General features: G+C 41.1%; 1 protein-coding gene across 1 annotated transcript in view; it reads left to right on the top strand.

The window, feature by feature from the left end:
- Positions 1-18,552, top strand: part of TMEM161B (transmembrane protein 161B) — a 187,246-nt gene that overhangs the window by 74,607 nt on the left and 94,087 nt on the right. The window lies entirely within an intron of this gene.

The raw sequence follows: 18,552 nt of genomic DNA, 5'->3' as shown, positions 1-18,552 counted from the left end.
ATACACGTTACCACATACTAACGCTGTTCTCATATACCTTCTAAAATACAAGACATTTGAATGAAACATAATTGTTGTCCAACATACATCTAGTAAAAACTTATGTGACCTTTTTCAATGAGTAATAAATATGGAGCTAATCCTACATAGTAAATAAGGTTAATGTAACAGAATTTGCTCATAAATGCCCTCCCCAAGCAGACACACAAGTGCAAAGACATGCATGCCACTATCTTATTGAAGCGTCAGTGTGCTGATTCAGTTCTTCTCATGCACTCACTACCATTCTGACGTTCTGATGTACCAGTATCATTAGTCTTTTTCAGAAGTTAATTTAATTTATTTATTTATTTGTTGCACTTGTACCCCACATTTCCCCACCTATTTGCAGGCTCAATGTGGCTTACATAATTCCATGAGGTGTTAGCCACCTCCGGTGATGAAACAAATACAGAGTGATGTTGTTACAGAACATTAGAGAATCAAGAGAAGAAGAGTGATATATTGTTCATTGCAGGTTATGGTTTTGTTGTGTTGCTGAGTTCAGTTACTTAAGTTGGATCAGTAGGGTATGCCTTTTCGAACAGATCGGTCTTTAGTGATTTCCGGAAGTTGAGGTGATCCTGCGTTGTCTTTATGGCTTTCGGTAATGCGTTCCATAGTTGCGTGCTTATATAGGAGAAGTTGGATCCGTAAATTGATTTGTACTTGAGTCCCTTGCAGCTGGCGTAGTGAAGATTTAGATATGTTCGTGATGTTCTAATTGTGTTTCTGGTTGGTAGGTCTTTGAGATCAGCCATATAACTCGGGGCATCGCCATAGATAATCTTGTGGACCAGGGTGCAGATTTTGAAAGTAATACATTCTTTGGGAGCCAATGCAGTTTTTCTCGTAGGGGTTTGGCACTGTCAAATCGAGATTTACCAAATCTAGGCTGCTGTGTTTTGAGCAGTCTGTAGTTTCTTTATGAGTAGTTGTTTACATCCTGCATACAGACCATTGCAATAGTCAGCATGGCTTAATACCATTAATTGTATCAGGTTGTGGAAAGTTGCCCTCGGGAAGAATGGTTTCACGCGTTTGTTTCCACATTGAGTAGAACATTTTCTTGATTGTAGAGTTAACTTGGGTCTCGAGTGTGAGGTTTCGGTCTATTGTGACATCAAGGATTTTCAGGCTATCTGAAACGGGAAGGGCTCCTTGCTGTCCAGTTCTTTGTGGAAAATTTACCAATAAGTCATTTTGCACCATAATGCTTAATTTTTTGTAAAAACTTGACAACTATCTCCTGTTCCGTAAATACCATTTTCACAGTTGGTGTAAACAATGACATCACACTGATGTCGCTTTTGCACAGTCAATTATGCAAGGTGCTGCTTGACATTTATTTTGATACAGATTACTAATATTTACTTAAATTATGCTGTTAAACAGTAAAGTTAGGTGACAAAATTTAGTCTCCAGAAGGAACAGCAGGGTCAATTTCAACTACTTAACATTTCAAGAGCGCTACTACGGTTACGCAGCGCTGTACAATTTAATAAAGAAGGACAGTCCCTGCTCAAAGGAGCTTACAATCTAAAGGACGAAATGTCAAGTTGGGGCAGTCTAGATTTCCTGAATAGAGGTATGGTGGTTAGGTGCTGAAGGCGACATTGAAGAGGTGGGCTTTGAGCAAGGATTTGAAGATGGGCAGGCAGGGGGCCTGGCGAATGGGCTCAGGGAGTTTATTCCAAGCATGGGGTGAGGCGAGGCAGAAAGGGTGGAGCCTGGAGTTGGCGGTGGTGGAGAAGGGTACTGAAAGGAGGGATTTGTCTTGAGAGCGGAGGTTACGGGTAGGAACGTAGGGGGAGATGAGGGTAGAGAGGTAGGGAGGGGCTGCAGATCGAGTGCATTTGTAGGTTAGTAGGAGAAGCTTGAACTGTATGCGGTACCTAATCGGAAGCCAGTGAAGTGACTTGAGGAGAGGGGTGATATGAGTATATCGGTCCAGGCGGAAGATAAGACGTGCAGCCGAGTTCTGAATGGACTGAAGGGGGGATAGATGGCTAAGTGGGAGGCCAATGAGGAGTAGGTTGCAGTAGTCAAGGCGAGAGGTAATGAGAGAGTGGATGAGAGTTCGGGTGGTGTGCTCAGAAAGAAAAGGGCGAATTTTGCTAATGTTATAGAAGAAGAAGCGACAGGTCTTGGCTATCTGCTGGATATGCGCGGAGAGGGAGGACTCGAAGATGACTCCGAGGTTGCGGGCAGATGGGACGGGGAGGATGAGGGTGTTATCAACTGAGATAGAGAGTGGAGGGAGAGGAGAAGTGGGTTTGGGTGAGAAGACAATAAGCTCGGTCTTGGCCATGTTCAGTTTCAGGTGGCGGTTGGACATCCAGGCAGCAATAAGGATTCAAAAATTCCCTCAGACAATAAACGTTGAACCTATTGGAACAGATTACTCAAGAATTCAATTGGCGGGTATTTCCAACAAACATGGGTCTAACCTACAATATGATTTCACATATCTCTTAAACAGACTATTAAAATATCCCAATCTACTGCACTAAATTCAGACCATATCTTAGACTATTAAAGAGATCCCAATCTACAGTACTAAATTCAGACCATAATGTATATTATTAAATTCATACCATATCCTATCACCTATTATCCAACTATGGGGGCTTGTTTAAAATGTTCTGCTCCAAATGCCTCCTATAAACATTGTGTATGGAAGTGTTCGCAAATACAGACTTTTTGTACAGCTCTCTGGGCCCATTTGAGTACTATGTGTGGCAGTTGCTGGCCGGCACTCCCCCATAGATTCTTCCTGGATTTGATGGATGGCATTGTGGAAGTCCTGCCCAAAATTATTCCCAGCATCATACACAACTCACATATCTTTAACTACTTTGCAAAACATATCATTTTGATAATATGGATCTTCAGGTATAACAACATAGGTACTGCAGAATCAACTTACCTTAAGCAGCCGCATGTGAATCGTCATTGATCCAGAATAATTTTTCAAGAAACTTTTGTTTGAATATCATTACAGGAATAAAATAAAGGTACTTAGCTTCAAATTTCAAAAACAGTCAGAACCTCTGTCAACATGGCCAGATTTTGTTTTTCTTCTTCGGGTCAGTAAGAGAAGTTTGAATTGAAAGCGGAAACGGATAGGGAGCCAGTGAAGTGACTTGAGGAGAGGGCTAATGTGATCATAGCGATTTTGGCGGAAGATGAGTTGTGCAGCAGAGTTTTGGACTGATTGAAGAGGAGAGAGATGGCTAAGTGGGAGGCCGTGAGAAGCAGATTGCAATAGTCTAGGCGAGAGGTGATAAGAGTGTTGATGAGGGTTCTGGTAGAGTGCTCAGAGATGAAGGGACGGATTTTGCTGATGTTATAGAGAAAGAAACGACAGGTTTTGGCAATCTGCTGAATGTGAGCAGAGAAGGGGAGAGAGGAGTCGAAGATGACCCCAAGGTTGCGAGCTGATGAGACAGGGTGAATGAGAGTGCCATCCACAGAAATAGAGAAACAGCTGATTAGGCAGACATAGCAGTGATTGACTGAACTAGCAAACAGCTGATTAGATAAACACAATAATGATTGGCTGGTCCCTTCACATCAAGTTTTTGAAATCTCTATTTGATTTATTTTGGAAGGCCTGGTATTTTCAGTACTCATCTATATATATAAAAGGCAACCCCAACGTTCTGAAGCCTCCACGGAAGTTGAGGCGCCCGAGATATCCGGTGTGCCCTGGAGTGTCTGCACCGCCCTCGCATCAAAACGTCATGACGTCGAGGGCGGAGCTATAACACTCGAGGCCCGAAACGGAAACGCCACAGGCACGGCCACGGAGGCGCAGCAAAAAAAAAAAAACAAAACCCTACCCACACACAGCGACTCCAACACCGAACAAGGCAAGTAGCTCGGAGGGAGGGGGCCCCTTGCTAGCGCCCGTTTCATTGCCCTCAGAAACGGGCATTTATTCCTAGTTTTATATAAAGCCTGTTTGATGGCGAAGCATTGTATATTGTTACAGTGGATCGATACAGCCCCACCCATTGTGTCTCAATGGCGCAATCAGATGTTTGAGCTGCTTTGGATGGAAATGATGACCGCAGTCCTTCAGGGACAGGTTGCGAAGAAGAGATTTTTGAAGATATGGGATCCCTATTTGGCAACGTTATCATTGAGAGTCCATCCTATCATGTTAAATGACTTGAATGTCACATCATACCTTATGCTATGAGTTTATCTTTCTGGGCAGACTGGATGGTCTGCACAGGTCTTTATCTACCATCATCTACTTTATAGCTGCGGGCTCTGGACGAAGTTACTTTCTTACTGGTTGAGAGCACAAGGGTTCGGGAAACTGATAGAATGTTGAGTGGTCATGATTGGACTTGTGCTATTCCTTGATGTGTATTTTAGCGCCCTCTTTGTATAGAGGGATCAGATGATGTATGTTTGGGGTGGTGGGGGGAATGTAATAGAAAAATTGGCCTTTTTGGTCATCATTTGTCATTGTGCTTATGTACTAATTGAGTATTTATTACTTTGTATGTTGAAATGGTTGTTGAAGACTGAATAAAAAATATTTAAACATGAAATAGGACAGGGCACTGTCATTCAGAAAGAACATCCATTCCACATCATGTAAACATTATAGTAGCAATACTCGAGGTTTTTTCAGGTCACGTCAAGAAAGGTTCCCTTTCCTGTATAACAATAAGCAGAACCTTGACCAGATGTAAAATCCACAGAAGCACCACAGATCACATTAGCCATTCAAAACATAGACTTTTAAATGATCGACTTCTTCATTTACATCTGAAGCAAAAAGCCGTTGAGGGAATAGGTGTGACTGCTAGATGACCAAGGGTAAAATGAATAGCCAGGGTTTTTGGATGAATTGAGCCCATAATAAAATACAGAGCATACCTTATTAAAGGTAAAATGTTGGGTTCTAAGTTAGGAGTCACAACCCAATAAAATGATCTTGGAGTCATTGTGGAGGCGGTTGAAATGTTCAGCCTATTGTTCCTTAGCTGCTAAAAAAATAAAAAATTGATTGTTGGAGATTATTTGAAGGAAAAAAAAAAGAAGGAAACTCTGAGAATATGATTATCTGCATAGGCCCATGGTACAACCTCAAACAACTTTATGCAGTTCTGGTCATGCCACCTCAAGAGGATATAGCAGAACTAGAGAAGGTTCAGAGAAAGGTGACAAAAATGATAAGGGACACTTCATCTTCCTTTTGAGAAGCGCTTCTCAGTATACCTAGCCAGTCAGTTTTTCAGGATTATCCCAATGAATATACGTGAGAAAGACTTGCATATAATGAGTTTCCTGATGAATACTTGTGACCTGGACCGGCCACTGTTGGAGAGTTGATGCTTGGCTCAATGGACAATGGTCAAATTTACTTTAAAGAAATGTTTCTCACTTCTAACAGACATTTTCTGTAGACAGTAGGATTGATAAAGCACAGTCTCTCTTATCTTCTTGAGCTGTGGAACTGATGGATTGAGAAGACTACTGCATGCAGGAAGAGGCCATGCATGTTCAACTTTACACTTGGTTCTGAGTTCCGGGAGAGCTGTTCTGCCCTGACATTGCTTGCTTATGTGCTTGATGTATCCTGCTATCAATGGAAAAAATCCATTATAGATGAGAAACATTGCTTTAAATTTTGATTATTTTTGTATTTCGCTTGTGTGTTGTCCTGTAGGACAACCATGTTATTTTGTAAAATGCATTTTAAAAAATCCCTTCTGACTTCTAAATTTTCATCTTAAATTTGGTAGCAAAGCAATTCCTCCATAGGAATGGAAGTGCTTCTTCATTGTAAATCTCAAAACAGAGAAGAGGGACAAAACTCCTCCTCGAAGGACAAAACAAAACAGTGAAGATGACCAAAGGAACCAGAGTGCTGCCAAAGATAGATATGATGAGTATGAAACAATGTGATTCTATACAATCCCATCAGATGATATCATACTCTTTTTATTATATCTTTGTGAGCTGATGCCAATAAAAGAACAACTTTTGTGAAAGCAACTTTGGCTTCACTCTGGTTCTTTGGTCATCTCCACTGTTTTTGATTTGTAAATCTTTAAACATGCCTATAATAACAGTAGTGAGAGGGAGCTAAGCCACTGAGACCATGTTTTCTATGGTAAACCTGCTTTAGGATGTACCACATCTTCAACCAAATTAACTGGGAAACAAGAATATGTTCTAAATCTCATGACTCTATTATGCCTATGAGAAACAGAAAAAACATAAATGCACCAGTAAAACTGCAGGTTTAAAGATGTTAACTTGATGTTGAAGCCTTTATAGGGCCAAACAATGTCATAGGTAAGAAGGTAGGACTTCAGCTCCCACCCTTCAAAGGGGAAGCACAATTTGAATTTTACCGGTAGAGTGAAACATTGCTATTTAACGTCTGTTCACTTGACATTGATATTTCAGAGTGCAGAAGAATTATTTTTTTCTTTCTCTTTCAAGGAAGACAATTATTGTTAGTACTCTGCAGACATGAGTATTTAAAATGGTTTTATGAATAATGTGGGCAACTTCATAGACAAAAGCATTGTACGCAGCATAAATCATCATTCCTTAAAGCAGAGATTTAAAAAAAAAATCTCAGCATGTAATATTATAATGATAAAATGAAAGTGTTCTAATCATAATGTACATTAAATCTGATTCAAATGGAAATGTAACTAATTCTTTAAAGTCACCAGCTAGTGATTCACATAAGTAGTGAAGTGCAGCAGGTTTTGATTTTGATAAAATGTTTTGTGAAAGATTCTTTCTGTGTGGGATGGAGAGACATAAAGGGGAGCATACAAAGAGGAAAGAACACAAAAAGGAAAGCAGAAGCTTGAAGGATGAGAATATGCTTTAAGGCTCAGTGTAGTGCCGTCATGCAGTTCTGCTCACAGACACTTCATCAGGTTTGGAGAAAGTCACCTCTTGTGCGTCCCTCTTGTTAATTTTGCCAAGGTCTTCCATGTGGAGAGTCAAGTTGATATGATACCTTTCCTCTTCCTTTTTGCATTCCATAACACACTGATCAAGATTCATGAAGTGTATTGATTTGTTTTACAAATCTGTCCAAGATGATGTGTATTGCTGAAGTTAATTCAGATTTGTTTTAATAAAGTAAAATACAATTGGCATTTCTGTCCTGCATTTACCCTAGTTATTTGGTTTACCAACAAATAATTAGGCATTCCTAGGAAAGAAGTACAATATTTGATAAATATTAAAATTTAACAAGCATTTACAAATCTTCCAAAAAGGTAAGTTTTAAGCATTTTTCTAAATAATTTATAATTCTGTGAAGTCTTTATAACCACTGGTAAAGAATTCCACCAGGAAGTAGCTTGATATGAGAATTGACCTGCAAGCACTCTTTTATATTTCACCTTCTTTGAGTGAAGATAATGTAACAACAATATTAAGCTCTCCCTGAAGTATCACAGTTTTTATTTGGCTGATCTTAAGTTTGTGCATGTATGTAGGAGCTAATCCATATAGCATTAGATAGATTAAAGAACAGGCTTTAAAAACGGTATGTGCTTTAATTGGAAGCCAATGGAGTTTCAAAAATAATGGTGTTACTCTTTAATATTTAGAAGATCTGTAGATTAGTGGTGCTGCTGTATTCAGCAATGTTTGCAGTTTTCTAAATATTAAATCACTAGCTCCAGTATAAACTGAATTATATTAATCCAAATAAGCAGGTACCTACCAGTCTGAAAGATTGTTAATCAAACTTTGCTGATCCTTTGCAATTTCCATAATAATCGAAAAACTTTATGAGTAATTGCAGATATCTGTGGTTCAAACATTAGATAGCTATTAAAGCAGATACCATATTTAGTGCACGAAGACCAAGCGGGTTTCATAACAGGGCGACAAACATTTGATAATATTCGAAGTGTTATCCAATACGCACGGGATGACCAAATACCGACACTGCTGCTTTCAATCGACGCAGAAAAAGCGTTTGATCGAGTTGACTGGTCATTCTTGTTCGCAGTACTACGGCAAGTGGGGATCACGGGAAAGTATATGATATGGCTACAGTTATTATATAAAGGCCCGAAGGTGGTGTTAAAAATTAACGAGTCATACACAAATACATTCCTACTAGGGCGGGGAACTAGACAGGGGTGTGCTGTCTCCCCGCTCCTTTTTGCCCTATCCCTTGAACCTTTAGCATGTATACTGAGGAATGATGGGGAGGTAAGGGGAATTGTGAGAGGACGAAAAGAGCAAAAACTAATGCTATTCGCAGATGATATACTGCTGACCTCACACAACCTGCAATATCAGTACAAAAGGTAATAGACCATATGGCTTATTATGGGGCGATGTCAGGATTCAAGCCCAACCTAACCAAATCCATCTTACTAAACATCACAGTACCGGACGAAGATCTACCGAGCTTGCGGGCAGCATTTCCCTTCGTCTGGGCACAAAAATCCATCAAATATTTAGGAATATATTTAGGAATACAGATAACTCCCAAAATAGAAGGACTTTTTCAGGCTAACTTCCCCCAAAAGACAGATGAACTTTTTAAGGAACTAGACAGATGGGAAGGTCTCAACATATCATGGAAAGGCCGCATCCATGCTATCAAGATGCTGCTGCTCCCCAAGCTATTATACCTTTTTCTAGCTTTACCTATCCCAATCCCTACCTCTTTCTTTACACAAATACAAAGGAAGATGTTTAGGTACATATGGATGAAACACCCACCGCAAGTGCGAAGAGCCATGATGTACCAGACATCCGAGCGGGGAGGTATGGGAGTGCCCAATTTTTACGTACATTATCAAGCAGCGCAATTAAGAATTCTGGGAGAGTGGGCCCCTAGGGCAGTAAAGAAGTGGATACATTGGGAGAGAGCATGGATAGGCAGATATGCACTTGAGGACATTTTATGGATACCAGGGGGAGAGCTGACACACGTAATACAGAGGGTACCTATAGGCTTAAAACACCCCCTCTAGACATGGCACCAAATCAGAAGGCGCGTGTTTCCAGAAAGGAAATATCAACAAACAGCAATAAGGTGGACGGAGAATCTCCCATTAGGGGGATCGGAAAAGATATTTGATCTATGGGCTAAAGCAGGCCTACACACACTAGGCCAAGTCTGGACAGAGGGGAAAGTGATCAGCATTACTGTACTTCAGGAGGAATATGGGCTGACAGAAAGAGACCTTGTGTATTACTGCTGTTTGCGCAGCTTCATCAGAAGACGCGCACAAGACGAGCTAGAATTAGAAGAAACAGCCCTAGAATTAGCGATGCGTAAGGGAGGGGGCAGAGGTAGCATATCCCAGATATATCTAGCATTGTTGGGAAGGACTGACCCCCAGGTAATTTACCACATGAAGTGGGAGAAGGTGCTACAAACCACCTATCCCAAAACAAAATGGACGAGTAATTACAAATATTTACTTAAAACATCCCCAGCACAGTCTGTAAATGAGAATGGGTTCAAAATATTATACTGGTGGTATTATACCCCAGATAGGCTGCAAAAGATATATTCGGGAACCTCGGGGCAATGCTGGAGGGAATGTGGCCTTAGGGGCACATTCTACCATATATGTTGGGAGTGTGAGAAAGTAAAAGTGTTTTGGGGTAAGGTGGTGGAGCTAGTAAATATCGTGCTGCAACAACCATACCCGAAAGGGGCAGAACATTGTCTTCTCCATTTCAGGCCACGAACAGTACCTAGTGGACAACACAGATTGGCCACCCAATATTTTGTAGCGGCCAAGTTAGCGCTAGCACGAGCCTGGAAGCAAGCAAAACACCAGCACTACATATAGTGACTCAAAAAGTAGACTTTCACTACCAGATGTCGAAACTGATGGCTAAACGGAAAGGCTCCAAGATGACCTTCACAAACATTTGGTCATTATATGAACAATTTCAAGAACAAGAGCCGACACCTCTGGACTGGGGGGGGGGAGGGTAGGTTAAGGGAATAGGGGGAAGATACTGGTTGAAGATATATGTAAATGGTTTGACATGCTTGTACATTGCTGTATTATCAATAAAATACTTTTGAAAAAAAAAAACATTAGATAACTATCCAAAGTAACTCCCAGTGTTTAGAGGTGAGGTTCCATATTAAAAGTGATTCCATTAGTAATGAAATTCTTACATGTGATTGGTTTATGAGTGCTGCCCATTATCAAAAATTTAGTTTTTATCATTATTTAGTTTCAATTTAAAATCTTTGGCTCGACTCTCAAGCAAATCTAGACCAGGTTTCATATCTGTATAGATTTCTTGTATAGAGTTATCAAAAGGAATAAAAATTGTAGTATCACCATAGATGAAATTGCAAAATCCTCTTAGAAAGTTTTAATCCTAATTGCGATATTAAGACATTAAGGGCCCTGTTTACTAAGGTGTGCTAGCGTTTAGCACGTGCTAAATGCTGGAGTCACCCATATGTTCCTATGGATGACTTAGCATTTAGCGCATTCTAATCATTAGCATGTGCTAAAAATGCTAGTGCACCCTTAGCACGGCTTAGTAAACAGGGCCCTAGCGATGATAATTGGTGATCCTTGTGGAATACCACAGTCCAGGATCCAAAATTCTGACATTCCATATATTTAACTTAACATAAGTGATGTTTTTTAAAAGCCTTCAAACCACTTAAGAACAATTCCCCCTAACCCAATATAGGCTTATAAATCCAATAATATATTGTGGTCTACTAATGATTAGATGACTTCCCTATAAGAAAAAGCCTAAAGCAGCTAAAGCTCTTCAGCTTGGAGAAGAGATGTCTGAGGGGAGATACGATAGAGGTCTATAAAATACTGAGTGGAGTGGAATGGATAGAAATGAATCGCTTGTTTACTCTTTCCAATAGTGCTTGGACTAAGGGGCACACAATGAAACTACTAAGAAGTAAATTTAAAACAAACATGAGAACATATTTCTTCACTCAATGTGTAATTAAACTCTGGAATTCATTGCTAGAGAATGTGGTAAAAGCAGTTAGCTTAGCAGAGTTTAAAAAAACGGTTTGCATTATTTCCTATAAGAAAAATCCATAAGCCATTATTAAGATGGACTTGGGAAAATCTGTTTTTCTGTTCTGGGATCTTGCCAGGTACTTTGTGACCTGGATTGGCCATTGTTGGAATACTGGACTTGATGGACTTTTGGTCTGTCCCAGTATAGCAGTGCTTATGTTCTTATGTCTTTTTTCAAGATATAGACTGAGCAGAGCTGGTATTGGTGCTGATGGAGAAGCATAGTTAAATCCCCACTTCTGCATTAGTCTCAGATAACCTCTGCATTTACTGTAGATGTTTATTGTTTTCCCCCCACTCTTTTGCACCTGACAATTTCATTTTCTAACTCAAATGTAAACAGATGATTTATATTCAAGCATTCCTCTCCTTCCCTCCTACCCTGTTTTGCTGGTGTCCCTTCCCTACCCCCCATAGTGTTCCTCTTCTACTACAGCCCCCTCTGAACCAAAAGAGCTCCCACTTCTTCCTCCCCTCCTTCAAAACAGGGGAAAGTCTCTTCCCGGATCCACCCAGAGAATTTCTCCCCCCCCCCCCCCCCCCCCTCCTCAGGTCTACAAGATCACCCTGGTGGTCTAATGGAGAGTTTTGACAGAAACAATAACTCCTGCCCGTGCCATTTTCCTCATTCAAAATGGCTGCCGTGATGTTCAGCGGCAGTCTCGTGAGATTTCCATTGGCGGTTGTGGCAATCATTTTGGGATTAGAGCAGTACACTGCCAAATTTAGTTTTATGTTTGTGATACTTGGCTTTTATTAAAGTTTTTGTTGATGTTGTGCCCAAGTGTACCAGACTGTGCTACTCCTGGTGCAGGTAGTTCCACTGAAACATGGACAAGAGTCAAGTCCCAGATCTGACTTTTTTGACATACCACACATAGTATAAACATTTTTGCTATATAATTCTAAATAGTAGTAGTAGTAGTAGTAGAGTTGCTGGTCTTCCCTTCTATTTTTTTGGTTCTTTTTTTTTTTTTTTAATGATTTTAAAATTACTAGCAGGAAGTGTGTAGAGCTTTTTCAGTAGTCTTCCCCTGCTTTTTAAGCGTGAATTATCTTTATTTTCAAATGTTCAGATAGATACTTAGTGCAACCCATGGACAGAACAATGCTTCCCTCGTACACACACATCATAAACATGCAACCTTGGCTTCATCATATTCTTACCCCACCCCAAAAAATATATATACCCTAGATCAGTGGTTCTCATACTGTGCTGTGCAACCACCAGTCAGTGAGGTTTTCAATTAATATGCATGAGATAGATTTGCATATATGTGTATGTTATCAATAGATCAGGTGTTTGTGTAATAATTTCGAGTCAGGCAAAAATGCTGTACTAGTCATATTAGAGTGTTAAACGGTTTTATAGTAATTATGCAGTTATTAGAAGCCCAGGTGTGAATATTCTAATTACTTTTTAACTGAAGTGTTTTGAATGTTTAATAAAGGTTTTCAATATGAGCATAGTGATATATGCATATTTATTAGGGATATCCTGATAACCCAAGTGACTGGTGGTCCACTAGGGCTGGTTAGAGAACCACAGCCCAAGATACAAGCCTTGCCCTAAGACAAATGTGCATCTCCAGATCCCACCTACTCCTCACAAATACAGCCTGCCCCAACAGGCACACACACATCCTCCCCGTGTCTCCCCCATCCTATTCTGGATACACATACATGCGCATAAATAACACACACACACACATACATATACATGTACATCTCAACCACCACAGGCACACACACAACACCCTGGACTCATCCTGCTCACAAGTACTCCAGTTTCCAATATTCATCCATTCATCTACACACACTGTTTGTCCACATGCACATATATTTTCTCCCATCCAGACCCAACACATACCACACCATCATCCCACGCATATGCATACTGCACCCAAAACACAACCCTACCCCATAGTTCACATACCCTCTACTCCCATACAGATATACACCACGCCTGCCCCTCACCTCCATCTTATACATTCTGCCTCCACCCCAAACCCATACCTTTACACATAGTCTCATCCCCTTCCCTGCCCCCCCCACACCCTTCACCTTTAGACACACTCCTTGTCTTCCTCCACAGAAACACACATATTGCACCTCCAGAGACACATAAGCTCAAGTCCTATCCACAACCCCTCCCCTTGGCCCCCTAATAGAACCTCCCATCCCCAGATAGTTTTATCCCTTTTCTGGAGGGCAGGAAGTTTGATTCTGTCATTTCTTCGGGATTGCTGGTACCGGGAAGGGTCCTTGCAATTGGCACAGAATGTTGCAGCTATATTACTTATAGGTTCCCCAATTAGAGAAGATACTAATATAAAATTAATTTCATTGCACTGGCTCCCCCCAAAAATGGGGGGTTTAATTTAAGATCCTTTAAATGGAATGGAAAAGCTTACATGAGATGGATGTCAGTCAACTGCATACTGTGTCCAGCTCAATTTGCTTCCTAGCACTTTAAATTTGTTGGACTGTCCTGCATTTACTATGGTTCTGTTATTTACAATCAGAATCCTAATCTTTTTGGTGTTTGGACTGGTTCTTTAGAACAAACTGCTTCCTGATGTTATAGTAATCTAACACCAGTGTAAACTTCACTGGGAGAACTGAAGGCAAATTCATAGAGCGAACTAAAGATTTCAGTCTTTGCAGTAAATATAAGCAGAAAAATAAGCTCCTCAGCAAAGCTTATACCTGGGGGCATAAGTTAAGAGAAGAATCTATGAGGAGACGTATGAGGAAAGACTTGCGCACCTGAGCATGTATACCCTGGAGGAGAGGAGAAACAGGGGTGATATGATACATATGTTCAAATATTTGAAAGGTATAAATCCACAAACGAACCTTTTCCGGAGATGGGAAGGCAGTAAAACGAGAGGACATGAAATGAGATTGAAGGGGGGCAGACTCAAGAAAAATGTCAAGAAGTATTTTTTCACAGAGAGAGTGGTGGATGCTTGGAATGCCCTCCCGCGGGAGGTGGTGGAGATGAAAACAGTAACAGAATTAAAAAATGTGTGGGATAAACATAAAGGAATCCTGTTCAGAAGGAATGGATCCTCAGAAGCTTAGCCCAGATTGGGTGGCAGAGCCGGTGGGGGGAGACAGGCCTGGTGGTTGGGAGGTGGGCCTTGTTCTGGGCAGACTTCTATGATCTGTGCCCTGAAAATGGCAGAAACAAGTCAAGGTCAGGTATACACATAAAGTAGCACATATGAGTTTAAATTGTTGGGCATTCTGCTGTCATCTACTATGTTACTATGTAATATTCTCCTCAAATATTTATCTCTGCATAAAATGGAATCTTCTTACCAGGTAGAGGATGTACTACAAAACAGAGATAGAAGACCACTAAAGCTTCCAACTTACTCCAATTCAACACCAATATATCTGATCTGGTGAGAAATTGCCTTTAATCCATTAAATATATGAGGAGCATAGTTACCTTAGCAGATAAAGAACAGTAAACCATTATATTATCTTTATACAATCCAAATGAAATCCCCCAGATTACTCAGTAACTTATATATCTACATAAAGAATAGAGAGAGAGTAGAGCTCTAGGAAACCCCCCTTCAGATTTCCTTCCAATCAGATACTATTTTCTCCGAGGACAAGCAGGCTTCTATATTCTCACAGGTGGGTGACATTAATCCAAGTTGCTGGGTCTGGAATTTACCAAAGCTAAACGAGAGCTTGCTCCATTGCGCATGTGCGAGTGCCTTCCCGATTGTCATGCGAATGCGGTCTCTTTCTTTTTCGATGTGAGGTGAAGGTGCTTTTTCTTACCATCTCCTCATTCGCTCGGTCTTAGAGAGCTGTTTTTTGTGCCTTCCGGCTAATTTTTTGTTTCTTAATTTTGTGTTCTTGTTGTTGGAACTTCCATTTTCCTTCCCTTTAATTTCGTTAGAGATTTTTCCTGGTTTTAAGTTTTTTGTTTTTCCGTCGTCAGGCCACTTTTAGGCCCTGACTTCAGCAGGGATTTTTCCCTTTACTTTTCTGTGCCTTGCCGTTTTTCAGGCACCATCTGGTTGCTTAATTTAGCTGACAAAGTTTTTCCGTCCATGTCCATGAAGATTCCCAGTGGCTCAAGCACTGTACCCGGTGCAATCGGACATTCTCTGGGAAGTACACCCATTCTTGGTGTCTACAGTGTCTTTGACCTGACCATAGCCCTGAAACTGTGTTCTCTGTCTTCGCATGAAGAAGAGGACCCAGCTTTCAAGAGAGCATTTTTGGAGCCAAGTCTGGTTCCTCAACATTGGCATTGACGAGCATCGCACTGGCATTAGGAGCGTCAGTAAGCATGGCTGCTACTAGACCCATAGTCACTGGGAGCAATGAAGCAGCAAGTGAGTCTCCACCTGCCTCAAACCTCCTGCTGTGCAAGGCCTCCGGGACCATCCATCGTTAGATTCGACGTCGTCCTCATCGGCACTGAGGAGCCTTGGTGACATGCTTCGGGCGAAGGCCAAGAAACTTCTTCATTGTTCACCCTTGACACATGGTCCTGGGAGCTCCATGGCGTTGAAGGATTTGGCACCCGAGAAGCATGGGCACCTGGAAGACCGCTTCCCCTCCATACAGGAGGTACCGATGTACCTGTCTCCTAGCAGTGGTTGTGCAACCTGTGCCTCAGCCGGCACCCCAGCTTTCAGCACATCTGGGCCTTGCTTCCTGAGCTGCTGGATGGCCTTATGTAATGGTGTGCATCAGGGGTGCTTGTGCCTACCCTGCCTCCCGTTGTGGCCCTGCCTGGCCCTCAGCTGCCACCTAAACTAGCACTTCGACGTTGATGGAGGAAGCTTTGCTGGAGTCGAGATGGAAGTCGACTTCTCAACGTCGCTCTCGAGGACATGGTTCTTTGGCACCAAGGCAGGTTTGGTCTCGACAATCCCATTGGGAGATACTGTCTAACACTGAAGAGAAGCACTCATGGGATTCAGAGGAGGATCCTAGGTCTTATGGGATTCCCTTTGAACCCTTCCCTCTACCTGAAAGGAGAAAGTCTCCTCCGGAGAGCCTTTCATTTCCATCTTTTGTAAAGGAAATGGCTGATTCCATTCCATTTCCTTTCCTTTAGAAGTGGAGGATGAGCCCAGAGCTAAGATACTTGAGGTCCTGGACTACACATCTCCTCCTAAGGAGGCTGTGACTGCACCTATCCATGAGGTACTCAAGGAAGTCCTTAAATGAAACTGGGAGCCTCCTCAGTCCCTGTCATGTCCAAGAAGATTGACACCCAGTATCAGCTCCACAGCGCACCTGGTGTTGATAGACCTCAGATGCCTCACAATTCCATGGTGGTGGAATCCACTTTCAAAAGAGCCAGGAGTTCCAGGGACTATGCCTTGGCACCCCTAGGCAGAGAAGCTAGAACCCTGGATTCTTTTGGGAGAAAGATGTTCCAGGCTTCAATGCTCATTTCCCGAATACAATCTTATCACTTCTTCATGAGCGTTTAGTTGCGAAACTCAGTGTGCCAGCTGTCTGACTTGGTTGACACACTCTCTCTGGAGCAGGCCATGCCTTTTCGCTGGTTGTTCAAGCAGCAGAAGGCATGCTGAAAGGCATGGCCAGGGGCACTTATGATGGGGCATCCAGGATCTTCTAAAGGCATAGCAATGTGCAGACTCTCATGGCTGCATGTTTTTGACTTGGACCATTCTGTTCAGCAGAGGTTGACAGAGACCCCTTGCTAGGGGAATAACCTTTTTTGGAGAGAAGGTTGAAGAGGTCGCTGACCAAATCAAAAAACACACTGGTACCATCTCTTCTCTCTCCCACCGGGTGCCTTCTGCATCATCCTTCTCAGCTAGATACAAATCTTTGGCTTGTAACAGAAATGATCAGCTAGTTAAGAAATCATTCAACAGGTTTCCTAACAATTCTAATGTGAGCCCATAAATTACCTGAAACAGCACATAAACCGATTTAAATATCACCCGCTTACATATAGACCTAACACATACCCCCATGATAATGACATTGACCCAGACTTCATCTCCCACCTTACTCCCTTCTCCATTGCCTATTTCTACCTACTCATCTCGTCTATTATTCTGGTATACTTAACTTTTACCCTTTCTAACAATATTCTGTATTCCTTTTACTGTGTAAGCCGCATTGAACCTGCTTTGAGTGGGAAAGCGCGGGATACAAATGTAATAATAATAATAATATAGGAAGCCAATGCAGTTCTGCCAAGCATGGAGAAACACTATGAAACTTCTTAATCCCATAAATCAGATGAACAGCGATGTTTTGAATAAATTGCAATTTATTCAACAATCTAGATGTTAATCCTAAATTCAAAACATTACAATAGTGTAGATGGGGAAGGATCAGCATCTGTACTAGTAAGGCGAAAGAAGATCTATCAAAATAAGATCTCACCAGTTGTAATTGTCTCATCCTAAAAAAGGTTTTCTGCCATAAATGATTTATTTGAAACTCAAGAGATAGAGAGAAATCGAGAATAACACCTAGAACTATGGATTTGTCCTCAACAAGTAAAGCTTTACCCAAGGACAAGGATGTAATAGGGACTTGAACATTAGGGTTTTTAAACTAGAGGATTTTAGTTTTTTGGTATTAAGCTTTAACAAATTCCTGTACAGAATTTGGTCCGTACAGGATCTCTCTCAATGGGCACTAACAAATATTTTGTCAGCATAAGAAAGCAGAAGCTCATCCATACACAATTGCTTCAGATACCTACTTGGGTTGTAATCTCTTGGAGCAGGAAATTATTGTACCTGAAAAAATGTTTTAAACCCTTTGTGCTAAACTTGGAAAGATGATCTAGGAATTCAAACTATGAATGTTAGTCTGCTGATTTATGGGAAGAAAGCATGTACTGTATTGTAGTACTTCAATAAATTGTGTTTCTAGTTTGAGAATGGGACTATTTTGAAGTTGCTTTGGCTCCTCTCCCCTTTTCTCTCTTTGTTTGCCTTTTGCTGCAGATGGAGAATAAAGATGTGGATTTGTTCCTAGCTACTAATAGCAGCTTTAAAATTGAAATACCTTGCAGAACTCTGCTTCTTGGGATATCAAAAATGGAAAGTAAAATTAAAAAACAAAACAAAAAAATGAATGGCTGTAACTAGGGGAAAGGACACACAATAAAAAAAATTTCTAATGATATGTATAAGGGACTAGATTTACACGTTTAATTGAAAGGAGTCGCACCTATCACCAAAGCTTCAACTATGGCTGTTTTCCATTCAAGCGTCTTTCATATATACATTGATAATTCTGTCATCTTAAAAGATATTTAAAGTGAGGAATATATCTAACATTTATTTACCTTTATGCTTGGGTAAGAGAGAATTTTAGAAAAATTATTCCTATACCATTTTGGAGCATTGTCAGTGAAACCGAGGAACATAGTTACGATGAAGAAAGAGGATGATGACTTACCATGTCGCAAACCTGACAA

Source organism: Microcaecilia unicolor, chromosome 2 (genome assembly GCF_901765095.1).
Source record: "Microcaecilia unicolor chromosome 2, aMicUni1.1, whole genome shotgun sequence".
Lineage (NCBI taxonomy): Eukaryota > Metazoa > Chordata > Amphibia > Gymnophiona > Siphonopidae > Microcaecilia > Microcaecilia unicolor.
Note: the sequence above shows the minus strand (reverse complement) of the source record. Positions and strands in the feature narration are given on the sequence as shown.